The following is a 13849-nucleotide window of genomic DNA, read 5'->3' on the forward strand; positions in this document are numbered from 1 at the left end:
CTCACTCTCCCCTGACGGTTCAGCAACGCCGCTAGCTTGAGTCATGTCTCTCTGCCCTCAGACTTCAGGGGAGCAAGGGTGGTAACTAGTTTTTTCTCTGCATGATCTACCTAGCCCTTGGCATGGTGGCCGACAGATAGGAGGTGCTCTGTAAAGAGTTGTTGGATAAATGAATAAAATCTACTTTTTGTTGACTTTATTTCCTTCCAATCTATATTGTGTTCTGTGTCTTTCTGCCTCATTCCTTTCATGCACTGTTTTTTAATTGTGGAACCTTGGTATGCATTTTATACCTAACGTTACTTTGTACTAGTGAATAATTTGTAGCAGATACCTAAAACACTTATTATATTCCTTTAACTTCCAATTATATGTCTGTGTCCTCAACTATGGTGCTATCTCCATTTCAAATAATTCTAGAATGTCAAACATTGTTCATGATTATACTTGAAATATACATAGTCAACGTATCCAGTTATGTGATACTCATTTATATCATCAAAGTTATTTCTAAGAGTAAGGTATAGACCCGGCATCTCCCAAAAGAATTTAAATAACTAAGTCATGCTTGACTTTGAGGCCACTTTCTACATATGGAATTTTATCCTAGAAAAATGGGAAGAAAGTTCCCCGGGATATGAGTGTGTATCTCCAAATGTCTCCTCCAGACATGTAGCTTTTCAACCTCGAAGGTGCACTTGACATCCAAACACTTTGTTTTACCCACAGCATCTTTGGCCAAGACTCAAAAGGTGTCAGCAAAGAATGTGAATATATCACTATTAAAAATTTCTTTCTTGTGGTAGTATTGGGATACCACCCCAAGGTATAAAATAAAAACCTATGAGTCTGTACTTATATAAAAAAAATGACTAAGTAAACAAATGGGAAAGAGGCAACTTTGCTGTGTAGAACAGTCCCAAATAATTTGTGTAGCTATTTTGCCCACAAGTAGGTGGAGTCTCCCTTAGAGTAATGTGGTGGGCATGACCCTCTCCCTTTGGGATTTCCTCCAGACCTATGACCTAGTGGATCCCTAAGGAAAATGTCAAACTCAGTTGTAGGACCTTCTGCAAAATCCCTGAATAGCACGCCTCAAGCCGTGAAGACCTTCAGAAAAAGGAGTCTGAGAAGTTCCGACATATGACGAGCAAATGTCATGGGGTGACCTGGAGGGGACCCTGGGTCAGAAAAAGGACAGTAGGTAAAATTAAGGCAATGTGAACAAGGAATGGGCTTCAGTTGCTACCACATGGTTATTTGTTAATCGTGACAGATGTGAGATGCATGATGGGAACTGAGGACTCCATGCTGTCTTTGTGATTTTTCTGCGTATCTGCAACTGTTCTAAAAATTTCAAATGTTAAATGTTTTTATTGTATAATAAAGTGTTTCAATTCAGTCTTAATGCTACTTAATGAAACTTGCTTATCAGTTTGATGTTGATTAGAGAATACGACCTCAAGTGATTGGAGTAACAGATTTTTTTTAATACAACTGCCATCATTTTGATTTTTCTACTACAGAAACAAAATATATCGACATTTAATTTCTGAAGAATTATTCTATCCTTTGTGAGCATGAATTTCTTAAGATTCTTTAAGAAAGTCAGGTGTGATGAGTCATAGAATATGTCTAGTTTTTGAAGTAACAGGAAAAAAAATCATTAAATTAAATAACTGGCAACACATTGAAAAAAAAACAGTATTTTGAAAGCGCAAGTCTGGACTATGTGTCTGTAAGATAGGCTTTACCAACTTAGTGTGATTAATTTTTGTTTTTCTGTGGATGATTCTTTTCTGTAATTATTGTTCTGCTTTCCCTGACAGGTTATCAAGTATCGACTGCCTTAAGCTCCTTGCGAATTGAGTTATTCTCGATAATACTCTGTATCATGCAGGCATCATTTGAGTGGCTGTCCACTGTGATCTGGTTATTTGGAACGTGACATAAAACAGGTGGTTCTTCCACCCCATGGACATTTCGTATCCGGAACTCACCATCTTGTTTCCTATGGGTCATCAGACTTGGTCCATGGTGCATGTGGCACCGTTGAGGAGTTTGGTCCCCGTTTATCACGCCTCCCACTCACCCCCTCGTCTTTCCTCTGAGACAACTCCAAGTTCTCTTGTTTTCAGATCCCATCCAGGCCCTTGCTGTGGGACCACTTCCCAGCAGGCTTGGCAGCTGGATTTGTGGGCTTGGCTCTAGGAGATGTTCCAGGCCCCTCCAGGTCCCGTCGCAGGTAGCATGTACCGGTCACGGGCGTCAGTCACATACGTGTACAGTGGTCACAGGGCTGAGGCCCATGACCAGGGCAAGCAGCCTCTGCTCTGGGATTCCCTGTTCTTTAGTGCTGCTCAACGGTGCCATTTCTAACGACCTGGACGCCTGGAGTTTGACCCCGTTTGTCTACTCAGACCTCTTCCTTGATTTAGATGATGCTTTGAACTTAATCTGCTGTGCTGAGGCTGGAATCTCAAGAGCACAACCTTTACAGTCAAGGGGAGGGGGGGTGCGTCTTGCCTCCATCGATCGTTCACCTTCTGATCTCTGTGGGTCTCAGTTTCCTTGTATGTAAAATGAGGAAGATGACAGCACACTTGCCGCGTGGCTACAAAACCCCCGATGCTCCTAAGCTCCTCTAGACAGCCTGAGTCCCTATCACAGACACTTCATCTGTGCTGCCTGTCATCAGTGTGACCGAGGGGTCTCTGTGGCTCACCCTCTCTTCTCCTGTCCCCTGGAGCCAGCTTCGCTTCTCCCAGCCAGGCCCAGCTCAGCCCCACACCATGATTTATACACGGCGCGTTCTTCCCAGTACCGCCTCAGTGGTAGGAGGGAGGTGGTCAACCTCTTCCCCACTATAATTTTCTTAAACACTCTATAGGATGTTATTTGAATGGGTCTCACTAGTGTAAACATGTTAGAAATGTTTTTTTTTTTCCCCTGAATTTTGTGGTCTGCTGTTTTCACAATAACCCGCAGAGGCCTGGTCAGACCCAAGCGAGATCTCTGCCTTTGATTAGGTTTGGGGCTGTTGGGGTGGGTAGGAGGGCAGGGAATGAAGGGATACATGCATGGCAGAGTCATGGGAGCTGGGGCAAGACCTCTGGGGCCCGATATTATTGGAATGATTCTTTCCCCAAGTTTTCACATTTCCTGCACCAGACAGTCTGCTCACCGACAGATATGTCTTGCTGCAGCCTCTGTAATTGGAGAGTAATAAGATTGTTCTGGTTTCCTTGGCATATTCTTACAAATAAATGTTTCTCCTCCCAAAGTAGTCAGACCAAGAAGTGCTGTACTTAGGCTGACATATCCACATATTTGGATACTTAAAACATTTCTTTAGATTCTATAGAATACTCTTTTGACTATTGTTAGTAATAACACAGCTTCCTCTTTTGAATATGGAGCATCACGTTAGAGCAAACTATTAAGGAAAATGATCTATGCTATAATCTCTTCTATAATTTACATAATTTCATGTACATGAATAAATATACATATTTTATAACTTTATACTTTAAATATATATACACATTATTCTACACACAAAAAAAGTATGACTCTGTGTGTGTGTGTGTGTGTGTGTGTGTGTGTGTGTTGGAAGAATAAGCTAAGAGCCAGTGTTTAACATATGCTCAAATATTTTCATGAAGAAAACTTGATCACTGAGCCCCAGTTGGCTTTTACAAACTGGACCAGAATCATCTCCATGTTCCAGAACTCTCTCTTGAAATCCTAATTATCTCTTTGATCATAGAGGATGAATTTTACATAAGCCATTCACTGAAGCCAGTGGAGGAGAGGGCGAACCTCTCGATGTGGAAGTCTCTTCTTCCCTCCCCTGTCTCTTCATTCCCATAGGTGCCGTGACACTGATCTCTTGGGGCCTGCAGAGAGGGCCCTGGGATGCAGACGGAGCCCATCTGCTGGTTGCCTCCGCTGCTTGAGGGGGCTTCGCTGCCTTAGTAGCCATGGGGCCACCGTCTGTGTTTGGCATCCTGAATGTAACCATTTAAGTCATTTTTGAAGTTTCCTCTGAAAGTCTGCCTCACTATTTGAACGGAGATGTGGTCATTTGTGCTGACTGCATTTTAAAGTCTCTATTCTGTTGCCGTCAATAAAGTTATCTATACCTTTGTTCCATGTTAAATGCCACTGGGCACTGTAACAATTTGCTACTGAGGTGTATTTTGAAATATCAACAAGTTCATGTCTGACTTCGTGTCTCGACTTAAGCCTGGACCACATGTGCGTCGTGCTGCTGTGGCTTCTTGTTCAGGCTCCCTAGAGCTGCATGATGTTTGCTGCTCGAGCCTGGGGAGCGTGGAGAGAAGTCTCTGCCTGGCCTCCACATAGGGATTTGAGGCTGAGACAATGTCACTGGACTCAGCACTGAGGCTTCTAAAAATGAGAGAAAGTTGGAGAAAATATTACCGCGGATCTCCAGGATCTCAAATAGCTGGGGTAGTGCTCTAGTCTGAATATCGTTTGAGGGTGTCTCTTGAAGCTCATGCGCTGGAGGTGTAGTGCTCTGTGGCAATGTTGGGTGCAGGGGGAACCTTTCCCAAGTGGAGCCTCCTGCAAGGTGATCAGGTCACAGGTGCTGCCTTTGCAAGGGGTTAATGCGGATCTCAAGGAGTGAGTTGCATTGTTCTGCATTTTTACCGTTGCATTATAATTATACATGATGGTGGGATCTGATGTTATATATTAGTACATGCACATGATACAACAGTCTAACTTGGTCAATATTGTTCCCCAGTATTTTCCACCTTCCCCACCCAGGACCAGGTTCTCAGGAGAGTAGGCTGGAAAGTGAGGTCAATCCACAAGGCTGGCCCCGTCTTCAAGGGGATGTGACTCCCTTTCTGTTTCTTCACATGTCACAACACAGTCAGGGATCTCATGCCAGGACCCTGGTTCCAGACTGTTTGAACCCTCCAGCCACCAGAATTGTGAGCCAAGTAGACATCTTTAATAGAAAGTCGCCAGCATCAGATATTTTGTTATAGCAACAGAAAACAGACTAATACAGACAGTTTACACGTTACAGAAGATCTTCAAAAACCAGAACATCATTCCACCTCCCTGACACATAACCAGAGACTATTAGCTAGAACCTGTGCGCCCACAGACGGCTTGTTCTCCAGGGGAACAGAGCTGAGCCAAAAAAGGGGAGGATGTGCAGACAGACAGCCTGGGCCAAAATGGGACTAGGTTTTGAGAATGTGACAACCACTTCTCCAATTTTTATTTTTTTGGTTCTTTTGATCTAAGAAAAATTGCACAGTCTAATAAGAGTGAACAGGCCAACTGTTATACTGTCAGGTTAGTGTTCCTAGGGTTGGGGGGGGTCTGTCTGAGGATCTCACCGTGCAGCTAACGTTGCTCCCCAGCAAGACCTTGGGTGAGCTGGCACATGCCCCTCCTGACCACAGGCCATCCTTCCCTCCCTGCTGGCTCCGAGCGGGAAGAGTGTCTCCATTGTGAGAACTGCTGATGGACATCAGGCAGCCGTGGTTAAAAACTTGAGAGAAATTGCATCTTTCAACCTAAAGGTTCTCTCTGTGTAGTTAATTAAAGCCATTTGAATTATAGGAAAGTGATGATATCACATTATGACATTTATTCCTTACTGCAAGAAGCTCAGTAATTGGCTCACCTGTTCAAACTGTTATTTTATCAGAGTAAAGACTCCAGGAGCCCTAGTCAGACGTACCCAATTTACCTAGTTGGCACATTAAAAACAAAACCCTTCTGGACACATGTGTTTTTTGATTTGTGAAGTTGCCATTGATCCATTTACTTACTTGTTTTGAGACACAATTTCACGTGACATTTAAGCTAACTTCAATGAAAGTCTATAGGAAACTTTAGTGGATATTTTATTTATTCTGTATTAAAGAAGAGACTTTTTAAATTTAATTAAGGTTTCAGACATGAGCTGCTAGAGTGGTGTGGGGCTGGGCGGAGGGGCTTGTTGTTGAGGTCTGGAAAAAGAGAAATGACCTCCCTGTGATTGAGGCGCAAGGAAACAGTTGGTGGAAGAACCTGAGAACCCAGAGCGCCCAGCTCGTGTCCAGTGGTTTTCCTCCCAGTCAGGCTGGTGGATGGAGTCAGCCCCGGTTGCTCCCTGCGGTGCGGCCATGCTACAGGCAAGCAGAGGTGTGGCCGCTGCCCGTAGGATCTCGGGCCTTCGGGTTGGGTCTTCCCATGGGGACAATGGACGGGTCTTCTTCAAGGGCAGTTGACTACTACGTCTTTCCTTTTTAAACACTTCATAATGCCATAGAACCTTCTCGCTCGCGGTGCCCAAAACCAAGGCAAATAAATGCAATTTGTTTGAGGACGGCAGCAGCACGATTTAGGTGGCAGGTGTGTGAACCCAGGCCCAGCCGAGCCCTGCGAGAGGCCGAAGAGTGATGCTGTGAAGGCCCGCCAGGCTGCGCGTGCTGAAATACGCTCGGTTGGAGGGAGGGACGCTCCGGGGCCACTGTGCTGCGTGTGGCCACACGTGGGGCCTTGTGTTCTGCTCCTGAGGCATGTCATCTAAGACCCTGCTGATGAACTGGACAGTGTTCCTCCTGGGAAGGGGAGGGTTGGACGGACATGAAGGCCCAGGGCAGCGGCTGAAGCGACTGAGTATCTGTGTAGAGGAGGGAAGGCCGAGGGGCAGCGGCGACAGAGGTCCCCCACACCAGGGGACCGCAAGGCAGACAGCAGCAGACCTGAGCCCCACACTTCTAAGCTGTGACCGGTGGACAGAGGCTACCTACCTGAGCACCCCTGCCAGGGGCTGGACCTCTTGACCCAGGGCCCTCAGGCACTCAGGCTGCTGCATTCCCAGGAGGCTTCTCCTTGGGCCTGAGTGGGCAGCCATTGGCAGTGTCCCTCAGAGCCTGGAGGTTGCACAGAGGAGATACCCTAAAGGGCAGCATTCACCGTGTAGACTGCAGCCGGTGGGTGACCTTTAGGTGCGTTCCAGCACCTGGGACTTCATGATTCTGTTTCTATTATGCGCGGCCGCCGGCTGTGTGTCACATTGTTCCAAGCCACCGCTGAGAGTGAACAGGAGCGCAGTTTGGAATGTCCACGGCGCTCCCATCTATTTTGTGTTTCAATTTCTGGAAGCGCTCTTTGTCTTTGAGGCAGTTTGGTCCCTGACCTTCTGTAACATTTGGAGCCCAGCCACACTGTCTTTGTTTACTGTAAAGAGTATGGAAAAACCGACTTCCTGACGGAGCTCTGGAAAGTCTAAGGTCAGACCCCTCACAGGTGAACAAACAGGCCTACTACCTCCAATGTGCCATTTGGCCCCCATAAAGTGCAGCAGGGTAATGATGCTGGCGAGCAGAGAGAGGGAAGTCCGTCCCCTGCCAGCAGCCAGCCACCAGCCACTCTGTCAATCTGCCATGTGAAGAGCTGCTCTCAGTTCGGCATCCACTGGGGGAGCTCAGAAAACATGGAGGGGCTCTTAAGCCCTCTAGCCACCATCCAGTGAAGCCCCAGGCCCCTCCCTTCCTATCATCACATCCTTCCTGTGTCCCCGGATCGCAGGGACAAGGCTTAGCATCTATTCTCTTAAAGGATTTAAGTATCTCCATCTGTTGAATATTCCTATCATCCGGGTCATGCCTTTTATGGTGAGTCTTCAGGTGTTTGGCCTCCTGTCCAGAGGACAGATCTTTTTTTTTTTTTTTCATTACCAATCTCTGCTATTTATTCCTATTATTTAATATGATACCGCCCTGTGGTTAGGGAGGGGAAGCTCCTTCCTAGGTCACAGTACTGTACTCTGGGCCTATGTGGTATCTGAGCATCTCGGCCCCTCGCTCACTGGTCCATGATCCCTCTTAGATTGGCAGGTCCACCTAATGCCTAGATGCCCATGGCTGAATTGAACAATGACCTTGTACACACATTTAGCCATTTATTCAAAATAAGTCAATTATTTCCAAGATCCAAGGTTTCACCTTAATGTTTAGAAAAGATGAGAAATATCTAAAGTGATCAAAGAAAGAAATATATCCCAACAAAAAATTGTCTTAGGCTGCATTTTAACAATTTCTTGAGTCTCTAATGTATGTAGACTTTCGAATGCCCTAGTTATCTAACATTGTTCTCAAACTCTGCTTAAAGATGATATACGACACTTTTACTAAAATATATCTGGGTATTAAAAGCTCAATTCTTTACGGCTGATGAGAAAGATTATTAACACTTTTCTCCCCCCAGCTATAATATGAGGCAATAACACCCCTTTTTACTCCCAGAGCCAGAGGCAGTATGTCATATTAACCTTCATTAACGGGCCAAGAAATGAGGTGCCTCTGTTAACGTAGTATTCTGGTTAGCTGAGATCCTGTGAGAAGGCTGATAAACTTCTGTGCTTTCTCCCTTTGCTATTTAAACAAATAAAAGAAGTTCAAGTTGTTGGCACACTTATTCTATCACCTCGATAAGCCCAGCTTTCCAGCTAGAGACTTGACCAGGGAGGGCTGAAAGCCGAGCGGGTGGTGCAGGCTCAGCCTGGCCAGGGACAGCTCCATGAGCAGCCGCCCAGGTGTGCGGTGGGGGTGGGCAGGGAGCAGCCAAACCTGGGGAAAGGTGGAGAAGAAACGGAGTCTCTTCCTCCATACGGAAAGTCACCATGGATGCCAACCACCAAAACCACTTGGCTGTCCAGCAAAATACCAGATTCACAGGTGGGTTTTTTCCTTCTGATTTTCTCATTGGTTTCATTTTTTTTATTCATTATTTTTAAAAAGCTATGGAGCATTTTGGTAGGTGCTGGGGAAGCAGATGAATGAGACAACTGCTAAGTTCCAGGAGTGTTTGAAAGCCAGGCAGTGGACTGTGCCACCATCCCTCCCTGTCCCCCAGAAACCTCGGCAATGCCATTGCTTTCTTCATAAAGATCCGTGTGAAGGGTCTGTTCCAGTTTTTCTGCTGCTGCTACCAGAGCGCAGGTGCCGTCCCTTGGGGTGAGGCCGTTGGAGGAGCCCCTGACTGCCTCCTTATGGCTCACTCCCTCTTCTCCCTCCGTCTTGGGCCCGACTTCCAGATTCATTATCCTGCCATTTGGTCACCATTCCCAGTAGCCTGGGAAGGTGGGCTGTGCCTCTCCTCCAGTTCCACTCCTCCAAAACCGAGGCCCTGCTCAAACCACGTCGACCCCCATCAGGCGTCTGTGTCTTCTCACCCTCTGATCTCCTCCCCACTGTCCTCCTGTGCTCCGGGGCGGCGAAGCCTGCTGGTTATGGCCACGGGCTTAGGGGGCAGATGCACCTCTTCACTCACTCACTGGGTGGTTTGGGGCAACTTATTTAAGTTCTCTTATATATCATTGAAAATAACATTTTCATAAGTATCTTCCTGATAGGATTGTTAAGTTTCAGTAGGTTAATATATCTAAGATGCTTAGAACAGACGTGGCACATAGAGTGCTCGTTTTTATCTTCAGTATTCCTCCTGAATACGGGAGCCCTACCCCATGCTGGACAGACCCTTCATAGCTCACTGAAAATCCTGGGGGCCCTTGGGAACCTTTCGGGATACTCAGGTAGAAGTAATTCTTCCCTTCTCAGCCCTTCTATGTATGGCACTTCTTATGCAACCACAGAGAACGGACAGATTAGACCTATTTGTTATTTATATGACTCAGAGACAGCTAGGCAAGCACTTGGGTAGTACCCACAGCAAAAGGGTACATTTCCTACGGGCAGGGACTGTGTATCTTGTGTCATAATTTCCCTTAACACTGATTTATGCCTGTTATTAAAAATAAGCCACATTTTGTTTCTGATTCAACGAGGGATGCGTGGAGGGAATCAGGAAGGGACCACACTGTCTAAGTGGTGTCCCAGCAGGTGACGGGAACTTGAGTGGTAGCACATGAACGTGAAGGAACAAGGGGCCGTCCTCAGTGCTGCACACGGAGGGTTGTGGAGATCCTCTGGACGACAGTTGTGACATCGTGAGCACGGTGGTGGAGGAGTCGTCTGGGGCAGACAGCCAGACAGACTGAAACGGAAGGAGGGAGACCAGAGGGGAGGCAGAGTGCGGGGGCTGAGGGCGGAGCCTTCCCTCCAAGGAAATGTGGAGGAAATCGTCCAGGGTCGTTTGTAAGGAAAGAAGCCATAGGATGTGGGGGATGATGGAGAGGAAAGTGGAGAGGTGGCGGCCGGGCATCTCCCACGGTCAACTTTGGAGTATTCAAAGCGGGAGGAGGAAGTATTTGAAAGAATTTTTAAAAAGACGCATGCAATTACGAGACGTTGAGCTCCAAGATGGCAGAGAACATGCCTGTCTTGCTCAACACGGGTCCTCGGTGATGGGGACAGTCCCCGTCACATTCAGGGGGAGGCTGATGAGCCACCACGAAGGAGTTGATGGTCATCACCTTGGCAACGGCAGAGTCAGAGAAGAAGAGTGGCAGACAGTGACCCACCTGTTTAAGGAGCCTCCCATTGCAGTCGGCTGTCATGATCCACTCTTTTTCTAAAAAGATGTCATTGTCGCATGTTGAGAATGATGTCCCAAACTTCTTTGATTCCAGGGGAGGCGACAGGATCTAGAGGCCCTGAGGCCATCCCGTGCTTCATTGTGACCAGGAAATTTACCTACCCGGCAGTGCCACATCTCGGCAGAAGGGTGCCCCAGAAAGCCACTGTGGGCTCTCGCTTGGCCGAGAAGTAGCAGCATCCATGTGGCTTACGAACTCTGGCTGCAGCCATGTACTATGTTAGAAAATCACCCCCATTTGCCAGCATGAGACCCAAGCTGCAAATAAGAGACATGTCAATTCAACGAATCAGAGGTATTTTGCTTGTTTTTAATGACTGATTGTGAGGGAATTATATTGCCATGTGTTTGTATGCCTTTAAATAAGGAATTGCAATTCATTTACTTTTTTTAAACGATGAAAACCCGTCTCCTCTCTTCTCCCTACAAAAGGACATGGTTTTCCCACTTGGGTGAACATTGCCTGCGCCGCTTGCTGCAGAAAGGGAGCAGTCTTGGCAAGCATCTTATTAGTCTAAAAATAAATTATTCAGAATGCAGGTTCAGATACAGATTGCAAGGAGAGATAATGGAATTGGTTTTCCAAGCCTGATCATGCTATGAAGACACGGTGTGTGCTTTTCAGGAATCCACTTACGTGGACTCAGCTCCGATGAACACACGCTAGAAACAATATTGCTGCCATCCAGCTAGAGTCGGTGGTACCGCATCCCCGATGGCTTCAAGTGCCCATGGTCTCCACACAAGTGTGCATATGTAAAAGTATATGTTTGCTCAAGCGTTTCTCCAGCGATGCAGGCTTCTCATTGTTCTTTTAAGGAAATGCCTTCCTGGCAGTGCGAGGGGCATGTCTCACTTGAGATTTCTCTCCCTCCCACCCTCCTGCCTCCTGAAACAGTTGACCACATCAGCAGCCGACTCTAGTCCGTCATGTGGCTTCTCATGTGATGCTGGGTCTGCGGCACTGTGGAGCAACAGCATTTGTGACTCGGTACTCGTGGACAGACGGGAGTGTTCAGGGACCGGGGAGACTTGGGAGGGGGCGGGGAGGCCAATAAACCGAGAAACATCAGAAATAAAAGTCGCTTGAAGTATTCAGATCTCTGTACTCCTTTTTTTGCTTTGTTTTGAGATTTGATTTTTTAACTCTGCCTTTTTTTTTTAATGGCTTGTATCTGTTTTTTCCACCCCCCACAGGCGCAGAGCTGCGCTGTTTTGTGTTTTTTTTTTTTTTTAATTCTTCTTCTTCTTCTTCTTCTTCTTCTTTTTCTTTTTTTTTTTTTTTTTCACATTCTGAAGCCAGACCGTCTTTCCTCCCAGCTCCAGGGCTGCATCGCCATGGCACGCCACGCTTACCCTGGTTACCTGCGCTCTCTGCCGTCACCCTCCTGGGCTTCGCCGTGGTGCACACCGACCGGAATGGTGTCTCTGTGCCCTGCAGAAGAAGGACCTGGTGGCGTAGCGTTGGCCAGGGTCTCCTCGCAGCTGGATGAGGGGACTTGGAGGACAGGGTGAAGCTGGTTAGAGAGGATGCCAAGGACTGGGCAGGGGAGCTAGGAATATTACACGTCCAATGCCCACCTCGCTGTGCAGGGGAGGGCGCGGCATCTCCTCCTCACACCCAGCCCGGGCTGCTCTCGGGGATTTGGTCAGGGGGCACCGCCCAGGCCGAGATATGGTGGCATTTCACCCAAGAGTGGAGCTGAAGATGGATAAACAAGGCATCTGATGTGTCTGCCTGGCGAGGCAGAGCTGGAGAAGGGCAGAGTCAGGGGACGCGTGGAGACGGAGATGCCGAATGCCCTGGTCGTCTGCCGCTCGCTCTGCGCTTTCTGCGCTCTCTGTCTAGGGAGGATGGCATAATTTATAACCCTGCACATGGATGGAGGAACTATAAACTGTAGCCTGGATGTCCCCGGTGCTGACAAGGAAGCAACTGATGGGCTAGGTGACTATACAGTGTCCCCAGAGAAAACAGCAGCCGTGCAGCATGATTGAAATGCATGTCCACGCGGGCAGAGACTTGGGGGGATTGCTGACCATTTTGCACAGGAAGTCTGTCACCCTGCTGGATCGGGCTTGATTGCGGCTTGTGTTTTCGGCTCTAGCTCAACACCCATTTCCTGACTAGCCAGAAAGCATGGCCAGAGCAGCTGCTGGCAGAATTTTCTTTTTATTATAAAAGCAAGCCCCCTCGGTTTTAACTCCTTGAAGTTCTGAATGCTCTGTGCTGGGCTGGGGCTGATTGTGGGTTTTTGTTTTCTTCTTCTTCTACAGATCCCTGTAAACACAGCTGTATTCAGTATGGTGAAAAATTCTATCCCGTAAATAGAAATGTGATCAATTTAATCAAAATAAATGTATCCCAGATGACTTTGAGACCAGCTGGCCACCACAGGCTTCAGATGCTAAATGCTTGGTGGAGATGAATACGGTGTTATATTTACATGCTTTACAATGCCAGGGTCTGCCTCAAATTAAAAAAAAAAGAAACCCTTCTCTAGGAGGAGAGGTGGTCTTCAGGCTCACGGCTAGATGGTTAGGTGCAGGCACAGATATCCCGACAGTGACTGGTGCTGAGTCTCACAGGGCGTGTGCCAGGAGGCGGAGTGTACGGCACTGCAACATGGAGAACGCTTGCATCTAACTTGCCTTTTGGAGAGGCCAGTGTCCTCCAGGCAGCCTCTGTCTACCAGGTTGGGACCAGGCATTCCAGGCTTGTGGATTTAGAGGGGCGAGTCGTGGTGCAGGATCCCAGCTCGGTGGAGCTGGCTCCAACCTGGGGTGAGGAGCTTTCCCAGTTGTCATGGGGAGCTCTTCTGGGACGCCTTGTCTGGCCCTTGCCCTGTTTGTTACTAATTCTACAAAGGCAGCTCTGTGTGTTGGATTATGTTTGGCCAGCTGTTGATGCATTCCTGCGGGCGGGGCAGGGCGAGGATCTTATTACTGTACTTCAAGCTGCAGATCTGTGTGCAGGGAGAGAGGGCAGAGAGAGGGGAGAAACAAGGGGAAGAATCTGATGGCTCTCACCCTTTTCTCCAGATAGTCCTAAGGTGAATCCCGAGGGGCTTCAAGTGGAAAGAAGGAAAGAGGGAGTCAGGGTTGGGACTGGGGGGAGGGGGAAGGAAGCAGAAGGAAAACTGAGCAAGCCCAGAAGAGAAAAACAGGACTTCAAAGCTGCACAGACAAGCAGAATGTCAGCAGCTTGTAATTAGCGGTTCATGGTTGCGTCAGTGACTGTATCTCTCCAAGAATAACTATGTGATGTGTGCCACAAAGTGAAGGAGATAGTCATAACTAAGTTATCACACAC

At 47.5% G+C, this 13849-nt stretch overlaps 1 long non-coding RNA gene across 1 annotated transcript; it reads left to right on the plus strand.

Annotated features, from left to right (window-relative positions):
- Positions 1 to 8556: 8556 nt before the first annotated feature.
- Positions 8557 to 12915, plus strand: LOC125615604. The gene is made up of 2 exons (XR_007346272.1): positions 8557 to 8717; positions 10571 to 12915. It is a non-coding gene; the product is annotated as an uncharacterized LOC125615604 (long non-coding RNA).
- The last annotated feature ends 934 nt before the right edge of the window (positions 12916 to 13849 follow it).

This window comes from Marmota marmota, unplaced genomic scaffold, assembly GCF_001458135.2.
Source record: "Marmota marmota marmota unplaced genomic scaffold, marMar, whole genome shotgun sequence".
Lineage (NCBI taxonomy): Eukaryota > Metazoa > Chordata > Mammalia > Rodentia > Sciuridae > Marmota > Marmota marmota.